The following is a 13,703-nucleotide window of genomic DNA, read 5'->3' on the forward strand; positions in this document are numbered from 1 at the left end:
AACAGGACCTGACGGTGGATGCAGGTCGGCAGTAGGCAGGGTGGCTCTGGACAAACAATTCGATGCTGAGAGAAATAACAGACCCACATGGCTATAGCATCAGCCCCAAACAACTGGGAAAGACTCCGGGCTCCAGGGCTTAAGTTTGTAATTTATAGGAGAGCTGGAGAAAGGAAGAGAAGTTGAACTTGGTTGTCTGGTTCTAGGTAAAAATGAAACAACCACAGTGAAATGCAACATTTAGTTGTTCCCCTTCAATGAAAACCCATTTTTTACTGTTTTTTTTTTTTTTTTTTTTTGCAAATGAAAATTGGGGATAATTCTTAATTGATAAACTGGTTGTGTTCCTTTTCAAATTTGCACTTTAAATTTTTTTCTTAGCAGCTATTTTGAGCAGGAAGAAAATATCACATATTTTGAACTGTGCAAATAATCAACTAATTGATTAAAACTAGAGATAAACAAACATGGATAGTAGACAAATAGGGACTGTGAAAGTGTCTTTAAAAATTTTTTTAAGTCCTCATCTGAGGATATGATTTCTTTTATTGATTTTTAGAGAGAGAGGAAGGGGGAGAGAAACATGGATCAGTTGCCTCCCCATATGCTCCTTGATGGGGGATCAAACCCAAAACCTAGGCATGTGCCCTTACTGGGGAACCAATGCACAATGTTTTGGTGCATGGGACACAGCTCCAACCATCTGAGTCACCCGGCCAGGGCAAGTGTCTTGATAACACTTCGGCTTGATGCTTGGAGCGCCCAGGCCACCTGCAGCACCGAGTCATCTTGGTCAACACCCCCGAGTTTCTGGTAGGAAAGGAGGGAACAGCGTTGACTTTTTCAGGCACAGATTATTCAGAGGGTGGGGATGGAGAGAGTGAGACTCAGGTGGGGGTTTTGAGTAATTTGTCCAAGGGCCCATTTTAAGGAGAAAGCAGCAAAAGTATGTTTCATTACATTTCTTATACCTATTCTGGCTTCCTTTGATAAACAGGTTCCTTGAAAACAGGGGCCCATGTCCAGAGGTGGTAACCAAGAAGCAGAGCCGTCCACTGGGAAAATGTCTGATATAAGAAAATTTCTCCCTTATTTGTGCCTTATGAAATCCCTTTTTCCCCCCTCAAACTTTGGGTGTAAAACTGATCGCTGGCTTAGTTCTCAGGACTGCTCAGAGGTTTGTTTCAATACCCCGCCCTCCCTAAGCTTGCTCCCAGAGATCTCCTAACCCCCATTTTCTCCCCTGGATTCCTAGTTCTGCTTGTAGGGGTTGGTCTTGGCTGAAGGTGAATCGTTCCACCCTTCTGCAAACCACCAAAGGATCTCCCCCTTCCCACCCCCAGATTTCCCAGGAAATACAGCAGGACCTAGAAAGTCATCGTCAGAGGTATCTCCCAAGGCTCGGGAGCTGATGTGGTGGCAAGGGTTAGAGCTGGCAGAGAGGGTCATTGGGCAAATAATGGGGTGGAGGAGGCACAAGGCAGGGTCAGGACCAGTGGTGGGCTTCTTAACTGACTCTTAGAAAACCTCAAATAAAGAGACCGGGGTCTTTCCCAGTTGTTTGTTAGGCAACGACCACAAAACAAGGCCTGGTCTGTAGCATTTGCCAACTCTCATGCTGTGACTACTCCTATCACTGCACCACGGTCCATTTCAAGCTCGCGAAATTCCTGATGCCTTAGCAACTGGCTACCCACGTCCTCATGAACTCAACTCCGCTCAAAGCACTGCATCAAGAATCTAGCAGCTGGAAGGATGCCAACTCTAAGATAAATGAAACAGGCAAAATGCAATTCAAACTCTTTCCTAAGTGACTCGGAAAAGAGATAACAACGTCCCCTTTCTGGGTGATGGCAAAACCCTGTGAATCAGGAACGAATTAGAGCTCAATAGATGGGACGAAAGAGCCAGGAATGTACTGGAAGGAAGAATCCTAGAATTAGTAATATAGTTGTCTAAAATTAATAGTTTAAGCATTTACTAAGTGCCCTGAGTAATTCTAAGCACTATACCTTTCTTGACTAATCTGATCCCAAAAGAGCCATAAGAACTTGTTACTACTATTACCATGTTGAGTGAAGGAAATGCTTTTGGGTGCTTTGAAGTCGCACCACCTTCGCTGTGCACCCGCCTCTCTGGTCTGGAGAAAGTCCAGTCAGGCCTCAGGCCTCAGCGTGGTCCCTCCTGCAGGGGCGCCTTCTGGCCGCCTCGGCCTGGCCTGTGCGTTCCGCTTACAGCCCCGAATGAACGGGGCTCATGGAGAAATGGGGTAGGGGCCCGAGAGATTCCCCTCTGGTTTACCGGGTGCTTTTGTCCAGGGAAAAAGACTGAGAAGTTCTGCTCTTATTTTATTCATTTGCATTAGTAAGGTCCTGCTTTCAGACATCTCGGTGTGAGCTTCAGGTTAAGATACAGGTTGAGCAGTGGGTTTCAAGACCCTGCAAGTCGTGCCTGGCCACCAAGTTTGCAGTTCAAGCTCTCAGCATGGCGATGCTTTTGGAAAATGACAGGCTTGAGGAAAGGAGATCTAAGAATGGAGCAGGAACAAAAACAACAAAAAATAAATAAGACAATGGGCGGGTGGGTGGCGGGTGGATAGATGACTGGGTGAATGGGTAACAGCCCTGGCTCCTGCCCTTGTGGAGTTTTTAGTTTTGCGAAGGAGACTGAGAATGAAAGGATCATGAAAACAAAACGACAAGAGGAGCAAGAAAACAAAAACAAAACCCTAAGACCCCAAACTCCAACAACAAAACACTAAAATAGCACAAAAGCACGACAGTAATGAAGATACTGAACTATGATTTTATAATAATATAATGCAAACGCAAATGTTTGCACACAAGCACATTTTTCTTCTACTTCCAACTGCATTTGTTTGAGGAGCGTTTTGGAGCAAGAAGGCGCCCGGGGCAGCAGGCTGCTGGGGTGAGTCTTTGGGGGGGGCGTTTGGGGCGGACCGCGTCCACCAGGAGCGGCCGTCGGGTGCGGGAGTGAGACCCCCACACGCTTTCACCAGAGGATCCAGAGAGTTCAGTGGAGACATAAATCCGACGTGCTGAGAGGCAGCAGGACAGAGCTGCTGTTTCCCGTTAATATCTTTGCGAAGTGCGTCCACCCCTGACCAAGCGACCGACGGAGAGTAGAGGTGTGAGTGTGCGTGTTTGCGGGTTTGCACGGGGGCCTCGGTAGACAGAGATCATGGTTTTTGAATACTTTTCTCCCCACTTTTGGTTATGTTCAGATGCCCCATTTTTATGTTCCTCGTCTCTCAGCTACTTTTTACTCTTCACGTTATAGGGGAGCCCAACTCCAAAAACAGTTTGCCTGGTATTACATTCTAAGCAATAAAGGGGAGCTCTAAAGAAATGATGCGGGTGGAGGGTACAGGACACGCCACTGGCTTCTAATCCTGAATTCAAACCCACTTGCTTTAAAGTGTCTTTGGCCTGACCACTTTCAAATAATTTTCTCTGCCTGCTCTGGCCTGTATATTGTTTCCAAAATACTATGAAAAAGTTTTCTCATTGTATTTCAAAACGAAAAATGTTCCATCTACATCTGGAAATACTAAAAATGTGCTTTCTTACAGTATTTTTTTTTACTAGGTATGGACAAGGTTCTGACCCTTCTTATTGGAACTCAAATCCAGATGGAGTTTGGTAAGGTTCTAATCATAGGAAGGGTACTCTTTTTTGAAGATTTGTACATCTTTAGGAGAATTTCTACTTTAAAGAAGTTATCATTTGTGGGAGGTCCGTCGGGAAGATTTTAAATAGTTTGGGAGAATTTCTCTTTCTTTGAAGATGTCTGTAATTCAGTGAAAACATTTGCCAACTGAGATGGTCACATTTCCCTATGACAAAAACCTTTCCTTCAGAAATGAATCAAATCCCTCTCTTAATGTATTGGCTCTAAATAGGCGTAAGAGTCCCCCCCCACCCCCATTTCTTTCCTAACATTGGAAACACTGAAAAGAACACTCTTGTGTTTGAGTGAAAGTAAGATATAAAGTGGTACAGGGAGTCAACCAAATTAGCAAAAAAATAAGTGCATATGTTAATATCATCGAGTGGAAGATTAAAATAGCAATGATCAAAAAAAGGGTCGCTCAGTGTGAGACATTTCTTTGATGCAACTTATTGTGGATTTATGGAAGCCTTATCATCTGAAAAGGTTCAAAGGCAGTTTTTAAAAGGCTTAGTTAAAGGCTAAAGTCAATACAGTCTAAAAGGTAAACTGATCTAAGGATGAACTAATAACTATCAACAGCATCATTTTTTTTTTTTGTCTATAGTTGACAGACCTTTCTCCCTTCTGCCCCCAAAGGGATAAAATCTACCAAAGAGCCACAGCCTAGAAGAAAGTAGGAGTCTGGCCAACTTCAGTTCCAGAGTTTTTCAATCTCCAAACCATTGGCTGCATGGTAACTGGACCCTTTTAGGCTCTGTATTTGCACTACTCAAGGACAACTGGCGTTGTTCACCTGGTACCTGGCTTATTCTTAACATTTTGATACCAATATCTGTACTCTAGTGACATGTATTACAACAGTCCTAGAGCCTATTCAAAGATATTTATTAAACAGCTACTATGTCCAGATGCTGTTCTAGGTGCCTGGGATCCACCCCAGAAAAGACAAAGTGTCTGCCTTGGACAATAGTGCTTTCAAATCTGGGACTCAAGGTCATAAGCAATTGCAATCACTCCCCTGGCCCTCCATGACTCCCCTTGGCCCACCCCTGATTGCAACTGCACCCGGGGCAACAGTCCAAGGAGGCACCGTCTCTCCTCTTCCAGGGAGTGTCTCTCTACAAGGGGTTACCAGATGTCTCTCCACTTTCTTCTTTGTGGACTTCTTTTTCTGTGAAGGTCTGATTTGAAGAAAAAAGCTGTGAGTGATGCCAGTGGCTTAAACAACCAGTGGGGGATGGGAGCCTGGAGATGACTACTACAGCCTCTCTTCCTTCAGGACACAGTTCTAAGAGGCATTCTGTATTCTGGTCACAGAAATTCCAGCTTCACTTGGCCTGGGGTGGGGAGTGCGTGCGGGGTGGAAGGGATCAATGGGGAAAAAAGGGAACATCTGTAATATTTTCAACAACAAAGATAAATAAACAATAAAAAGAAATTCCAGCTCCATTAAATTTCTGTTGTCTTTAGCAGTGACCTTGACCATGACCATTTAACTGGCATTTCCTTTTTTCCTGTTTTACTCTCTTTCCGTCTTCACTCCTGACCCCTGGAATTACTTCCCAGATAAATGCTGTACCCAAGTCTTTGTCTTATTGTCTACTTTCAGGGAAAGCTAACTAAGACAAATAACAACAAAAAAATTAACAATCATTATATGGTATATATTTTATAAAAAAAAAAATATATGCTAACTAAAATAATTAAGCAGCACAAGGAGGTTGGGAATGCAGATAGCTGGTTACAATTTTAAATAGAGTGGTCAAAAGAGACCCACTAGTAAAGTGACATTAGAACTAAGAATGGAGGAAGGTGAATGACCTAAAAGATGTATGGGGAAGAGAGTTCTTGAGAAATAGAGGAGAGAGTGCAAAAACCTTCAGGCAGGGGCTGCATGGCATAAGTCTACAGAGGTGAAACCTGAGGAAGGGAGATGAGATCAGAGGTAAGGAGGCTGGGATGAGCTTGCACAGAGCCGTAGAACATTGTAAGGACGTTAAGGCAGAAGCCTTAAAGGTTGTAGACCAAGGAGCTCCCCAAAAGGAGACTGGGCTAGTCAGATGTGACCATTTCCTTTTTAACTCACCCATTACAGCAAGGAGATTGGATTATAACTATTCTTCCTTATTTTATTTCTGACTTTATCCATTCATCTGTAAAACGGAAATGATAACACTTGTTTTTCCTAAATTTGTGACATGCTAAGGTCAAGATTCCTGGGAAAAGGCTGAGTTTTAGAACCTTTCTTTTTTTAAAATTTTAAAATTTTTATTTTTTAAAATTTATCTTTATTGTTGAAAGTATTACAGGTGTCCCATTCCCCCCCCCAATTGACCCCCTCCACCTCGCTCCCACCCCTTCCCCAGGCCTTCACCCCATTATTAACTGTGTCCATGGGTTATGCTTATATGCATATAACTTCTTTGGTTAATCTCTTCCCACCCTCCACCCCCTTCCCTCTTTCCTCTGAAATATGACCATCTGTTGCATGTGCCAATGTCTCTGGATCTATTTAGTTCATCAGATTCTTTTGTTCATTAGCTTCTTCTTAAAGAAGACCCTTCAACATTTCCTGTAGTGCTGGTCTGGTGGTGATGAACTCCTTTAGCTTTTCCTTGTCTGAGAAGCTCTTTATCTGACCTTCAATTCTAAATGATAGCTTTGCTGGGTAGAGCAATCTTGGTTGGAGTTCCATGTTTTTCATCACTTTGAATATTTCTTGCCACTCTCTTCTGCCCTGCAAGGTTTCCTTTGAGAAATCAGCTGACAGTCGTATGGGTGCTCCCTTGTAGGTAACTAACTGCTTTTCTCTTGCTGCTTTTCAGATCCTCTCTTTGTCTTTAACCTTTGGCATTTTAATTATGATGTGTCTTGCTGTGGGCCGCTTTGGGTTCCTCTTGTTTGGGACCCTCTGTGCTTCCTGGACTTGTAAGTCTATTTCTTTCCCCAGGTAAGGAAGTTTTCTGTAATTATTTTTTCAAATAGGTTTTCAATTTCTTGGTCTCTTTCTTCTCCTCTGGCACCCCAATAATACGAATGTCGGGCCTCTTGAAGTTGTCCCAGAGGCTCCTTACACTATCTTCATATTTCTGGATTCTTTTTTCTTTTTGTTCTTCTGGTTGGGTGTTTTTTGTTTCCTCATGTTCCAAATTACTGATTTGATTCTCAGTGTCCTCTACTCTACTGTTGATTCCCTGTAAATTATTCTACATTTCAGTTCGTGTAGCCTTCATTTCAAATTGGTACTTTATTATGTCATTGATTTTCTCAGTTATTTTTGTAAAACTCTTACTAATATTCTCGAGCATCCTTATAAACAAAATTCTGAACTCTGTATCTGTTAGCTTGCTTGGATCTATTTCATTTAGTTCCTCTTCTAGAGATTTTTTCTGTTCTTTCCTTTGTGACATGTTTCTTTGCCTCCACATTTTGGCTGCTTCCAGGTGTTTGTTTTTATGTATTAGGTAGAGCTGCTGTCTCCTGGAATTTGTAGAGTGGCTTTGTGTAGTAGGTGTCCTGTAGGGTCCAGTGGCTCACCCTCCCCAGTCCCCTGAGCTGGGCCTTCTAGGTGCTCTCCTGTGTGGGCTGTGTGCACTGTCCTGTTGTAGTTGAGCCTTGGTTGCTGTTGGCATCCCTGGGAGGAATTGACCCCCTGGCTAATCAGCTGTGAGGACCAGCTGCAACTACAGCCAAAGAGCTGCTGTGCTGGAGACACCCCTATGGAGCAGGATTTACTTCAGTGGGGCTTTGGTGTTCACCAAGTGTGCCCCTTGAGTGTGTCACTCATGGGTGTGGTAGGGTTGTAATCCAGTGTGGTCGAGTCTGACCCCCAGGTACACTGTCTCTGGGGCCTCCTGGGAGGTGCAAAGTCAGCCTCTGCCAGTGCCTTGCCCAGGGCCCCCCAGCATGAGCTACTCAGCAAACCGTAGTTGGCTGCTACTTGTGCTGGGCTTGGAGGTGCCCAGGAGAGGCCGAGCTATGAGCCAACGCAGCTGCCGCTAGTGCCAGGCCTGGGGCCGCTTATCAAGCCGTATGGGGCAGCTGCTGCTTGTTTGAGAGATTTTAGGAAAGTCCTAAGCATGAGGCTCCAGAGGCCACGTGCACAGAAAAGCCCCTGGAAATGGCCTGGATGAGCTGCAGGTGGGGAGGGGCGGGGCCTCCGGGAATCACGGGGCGGGGCCAAAGGTGAGAGTCAGGTGCTGGGGATTCAAACATGGCGCCTGCCTGCCGGCTGTGCGGGGAGGACTCGCCACAGGAGCCATGGCCTCCGCCAGCCCTTCTGCCCGGGAGGAAGCCGCCCTCCGCCTCTCGCCCGGATCTCAGGCAGGTTAGTTCCCCCCCGAGTGTCCCGGGTCCTTTCCGGCTGCTCCCGGCGCTGGGCTCAGAGGGAGCGTCCGAGTGAGTCCTGCCGGGCCCTTTAGAGGAGCTGCTGGGGCTCCCGCGGCCTCCGTGACCCTCAGGGACAGTCCCCGCTGGTTTCACAGCCCGAAGGTGTGGGGACGTCTCTTCCCGGCCCTGGAGCCCTGGGCGGGGGGCCTGCTGTGGGGCTGGGACCCCTCCCTCCTCCCTCCCCCCTCCTCCCTCCTCCCTCCTCCCTCCTCCCTCCTCCCTCCTCCGGGAAACCTCCCCCGCCGAGATGTCCCTCCGGGTTTATCCTCTGCGCCGGGTGTGGGCCCGCGGCCGCGTCTCCTCGGTTCAGCTCTGACCCGCCCGGGTCTCCGCCCCTCCTCCCTGTCTCGGTGCCGCTTCAGCTCCCTGGTTGTGAAGCTTCTGTTCGGGCAGATCTCAGGAGGCTCTGAGCGATGGCGGTTCTGTATTTTCGCTGTAATTTTGCTGCGGTTGTGGGAGGCGGCGGGTGCAGCTGCGACCTGCGCCGCCATCTTGTTTCCTCTCCCCTTTATTTCTTGGTAATTATTTTCAAGTCCCTTGTCTCCATATCTAAGGAAAGTTACCAGATGGAAAAATGAAATTCTTCTTGTTTCTGAAAGCTGTTTTTATTTCTGTGCTTCAAACGAACAATTTAGAGATGATAATCTGTTAACAGAATGCTGGATGATAGTCCCAAACGGACGAGATGGGAATGTTCAGGGACATTCCACTTTCGAGATTGAGGATTTGCTTCCCCTTTAGCTACTTCACTGTCTAATGAAGCACTAGGGTTTCCATCAAAAGATGATTGTTTCCATGTCTTGGCTATTGTGAGTAATGCTGCTATGAACTTGGGGGTTCAGCTATCACTTTGAAATTGCATTTCCTTCAGACATATTACCAGAAGTGGAATTACTGGATCAGAAGGTAATTCTAGTTTTGCTTTTTCAAGCAACCTACACACTATTTTCTATAATGGTTTAGCAGTTTACAATTCCACCAACAGTACACAAATGTTCCCCGTTCTCCAAATCCTCGCCAGTATTTGTTATCTCTTGTCTTTTTATTATGGTCATTAACTAGCAGGAATGCGATATTGTAGTTTTAATTTGCACTTTCCTTATGATTAGTGATGTTGAGCACCTTTTCATGTACTTGTTGGCCTTTCATATATCTTTTTGAAAAAAAAAGTCATTTCAGGTCCTTTGTCAAAGACTCAAAGCAAATCAGGCAAAGACTCAAAGCACCCAGAGGCTGATTGCTATTCAGTCCCTTAATGAGCCTCAGGATGTAGAAACTCCACAGGGTGGGGTGAGAGGTTTTCAATGGGTGGGGCAATTGTCATCCCCCCTCCCCCGGCAAAAGCTGCTTGGGCAGTAAATGTCTGCCTAAGCAAGATGTCCTCGGCCATATGGGGGAACGACTCAGCACAGGAAACCAGATAGCTGCCCTCTGAGCTCCATCCCCCAAGCCAGCATCCCTGGATTCTCCTCACACAGCTCTAGTCCACTCTGTCCTCCCTCCCCCGGAGCCCAAGGTGAGTGGCTGCACACAAACCTTTGTGCATTGGCTTTTTAAGAGGGTGCCTGCATTTCCAGCCATTTCTCTCTGGCTTTTCACAGCCTGATGTTATGTGGGCACCTTTCTCAGTTCTGGTGCTCTGGGCTGGGACGTCCAGCTTGGGGTTTAGGCCCTAAAGTTCTCAGTGGGAACCTCCACAGCTGAGATACCTTCTGTGGACCTTCAGCTGCTACCTGTTGGAGCCCGGTCAGCCCTCTGTGCCTCTGCATTTCCTACCAGTCTCTATGCAGTCTCCCCCTTTCCTCCTTGGTGATGAGGGTGCTCTCCAGCTCATCTTCGGTTGCAGTTGATCATTCAGGGTGGTTTTTCTCTATTTTAGTTGTAATTCCAGTTTGGTCCTGGGAGAGTGTCAGTGTAGCTTCTACTCAATATGCCACCATCTTGGAGTCTCCCAGACAAAAAATTCTTAGTTGACGGTATTGATATGTATGATTTCAATCTTTTACAATTTATTAAGATTTGTTTTTGTAGCCTAATGTGTGGTCTATTTTAGAGAGTATTCTATATGGATTTGGGGAAAAAATGTATTTTGCTGGTTTTTTGTGGAATATCCTATATATAGGGGTGGGCAAAAGTGGGTTTGCAGTTGTTTGTTTTGAGAATAATACAATAATTAATGATACAGGAATAAACAGTGTTTTGCATACTCACAACTGTAAGCATACTTTTGCCCACTTCAGTGTATCTGTTAAGTCTGTTCAGTTTATAGTGTTGTTCAAGTCCTTTATTTCTTCTTTGATCTTTTGTCTGTTCTATTATTGAAAGTAAAAATCTATGGGTTTTTGAAATAATTTTTAACAATTGTGTTTTTCACCCAAAGTCTTCAGTAATTTTTAAATGAAATCCTGCTCTTGCTTCGTGGTTACAGTATCCTCTGCTAGAATTCTGAGAACATTTCCAAATGTGTGTGTGTTTGTACATGTATCCCTGCGCAAGTGCATGTACGTCTCCTCACTTACCTACTTATTTACCCTCTTTCCTCAGGCATTGCTCCGTTTCTTTGCTTTGCACTCATTGCCTCCCTTCTCCTGCCCAGCTTTCCTTTAGTAAGTCTGGATTCTTATTCATACACTCATCATTGTGTCCAGGGTCCCTGTTCCCTTTCCTGTCAATATCGTATCTGTGGGATGTGTGTTTTGATCAGGAAAGAGCATGATGTGCTGCTGAGCTGTGTTGGTTTCCCCCGATCCTCTGTGTTTGGAGAGCCCTCAGTTCTTCCATGCCCTAGCTTTCAATCTGGTGCGATGCTTGTTGCTATCTGTATGTCGACACACCTGTGTCTGTTGTACAGCATGGGAACTGGGGGAGGAAGCAGGGCAAGTCACCCAGCCGCCTGTATTGTTGTTCCACAGCGACTTCCCTGCCATCGTTCCCAGCTCTCTCCCTTTCTGTCATCCATATCCGAACTCAAAAGATGTCTCAAAGATATACCTTTTCTGCCATCTCAATTCAGTCTACATGCATGAATAAAAACCACTTTTAAATCTTCATTTTCTCTGTTCACACTTTAGGAGAGGGCTCTGCAACCTACTGCATCCATGCTCATTTGTCCATGTACTACTACTTTATCCTGCAACATCAGAGTTGCTACCCTGACTATAGGGCTTCCAAAGCCTAAAATTGTTACTATTTGGCTTTTTACAGAGAAAAATTGCTGACCCATGCTTTAAGCAGCTTATAATTAGTAGATTTATATCTAAAATCCAATAAAGGTCACATATATAGTAATAATTACTTTTTCCAGGAAGATGGAAAATTCTCCTACAGTAAAATATTTGCGGATTTGAATGCATGCAATTTTTTCTTTTGTAGTGGTAGCAAGTATGAGGAAGGCCACATGTACTGGTAAGGGAGGGAGGTACTCTGGGTGTACCAAAACACTGGGAAGTATATTCCTTAACTGTTGGTGTACATGTAACTTAGTTGGAGAGAGAACTTTCTTATTATTTAGAAAATAATATCTAGCAGCATTTAAACAGGAGCTGTTGGATATGTGGTTGTTTAACTATACCATGAGAATCCCCAGTAGAAAGAGGCATCTAAAAGTTTAACAATTCAGGAGATTTTTATTTGTACACTGAAAAATGATAGCTTTCATTTTTTTCTCGAAATATATTAAAGGATTATCTCTAGGTATTGTGTACCATGACTAATAGGCATCTTTTACTTACTTCATTTAAAAAATACATCTCAAATGTCTTTGCTCAATTAAAAAAACCTCTATCATCTCTAGGTTGATAAATAAATAACCTTTGCAAACTGGAACCACATTTCCCCCCTTCCTTTTCTATTCAGCTGATATAATTGAAAACTGAAGTCTAGGTCTCCAGGCCTAGAAGGTATGAAAGTTGAACAGTCTAAGTAGAAATAACTGGACATTAGAATCAACTACGCTCTGGTTCCACAAGGACATAATGGTGGTTTTGTGGAAGGCAGTCGAGGAATTTAGGTGACTGAGGTAGGGTAGGAGTTAGCTGCACAACTAAGTACCTGAATGTGTGTGTTTTCCCATAGTATAAAGAGTGTGAAAGGCCATTTTAATATTTTCTTGGAGTGGCTTCTCTTGGATACCATCCTCGAAGATATCATGGAGCAGTGTCAACTGTAATAGAAAATGTCCTAGAAATCTCATAATTTTCGAGTTTAATGGCACACCTGAGGATTACGAGTTTTTCCATTCGCTCGTACTAGTCCAACGGCTGACTCAGCAGAGAGGGAGCAAGATGGATAACCCTGATCACCTTCTAACATTTCTTGTCTTGCTGACTTCAGAGATTTAGGGATACAGCATTTACAGGATTTGTATGTCTTTCTGGCAATATTTTAGAGTCAAACTGAAGAGATGAGAAGGAAGAACGGTTCTGAGATAGGTATACGTACTTTATCATTTGCAAATGGGGTTCCCTTTCAGACAGCAGACTCTTTATTGCTCAGCTGTTTTTCATTTCTGTGATCTGCTTGTAAAAGAGCAAGGGCTTCTTAACACTGCGTTTTCTCTGCTGATACCACCGGCCTGAGGACTGAGGACTATGGAGCAGCAGCATGTAGGTTTGAGTTCAGGACCCACTTTTTAATTCCCCTTTCCAAACCTCAGTTTGTTTGTTTTTGTTAAATATATTAAGTGGGAATCATAATAAGGGTACTTTGCTCATAGGGTTATTGTGAGGGTTTTCTCATAATGATGTAAGGTGGAGGACATGTAATAATTAGCACTGGATCATCTTCTTTATCTTAATATACACAGAACTAGTTATTTCTAGTATATAGAATCGTTTGAACAAAAATGACTTTTAAGATTCATATAATATTCACATATTGCAGTTATGAATAATTCCTTATTTGTAGAGATCATATCAGCTGTATGGCTCTAATGATGCCAAAGTAGTCTTTTCTTTTGATTTTAAGAAATTAGACCATTTTGCTTTGTTCTCTAATATTTTAATGTATGCATGTCTCTCTCCATATTTCTCTTTCTCTGTCTCCCTTGGTGCGTAAAATTCAGAAGGTATGGGTACTGCAGGGATACTGTGTTTAAAGGTTGTGGTTACCCTGTTGTAGTTACTCATCAGCAGCTTCAGCATCAACTCAAAGACTGTACAAGGAGGAGCTGCTCTTTTCCCTGATTCCAAGATTAATCTCCAGAGCATTTCTGGGAAAATGGGCTTAGAATAAAAATTTAGAATGCTGGGTTTTGAGTGTGAATTGTTGTTCAGCGTGTTGGTCTCTCCTTATAGCCTCCTATTTCACTGAATTTCATGATGTGGAGCCAACTAATCAGTGAGGAAGTGTCACTAATGGAGGCTTGAAAGTATCCATTATACCAATATACCTTCCTCATTGCAGGTGCAGTTATAGGCATTGGAACAATACTATGCTTTTCTCACCTCTATTCTTATTTTTTTTACAAAAAATATCTTTATTGATTTTAGAGAGGGGAAAGGAGAGGGGGAGAGAGAGACAGAAACATCAATGATGAGAGAGTCGTCATTGATCAGCTCCCTCCTGCACGCCCCCTACTTGGGATCAAGCCCGCAACCCGGGCATGTGCCCTGACCAGGAAC

Source organism: Miniopterus schreibersii (genome assembly GCF_964146895.1).
Source record: "Miniopterus schreibersii genome assembly, chromosome: 10".
In the NCBI taxonomy this organism is placed as follows: domain Eukaryota; kingdom Metazoa; phylum Chordata; class Mammalia; order Chiroptera; family Miniopteridae; genus Miniopterus; species Miniopterus schreibersii.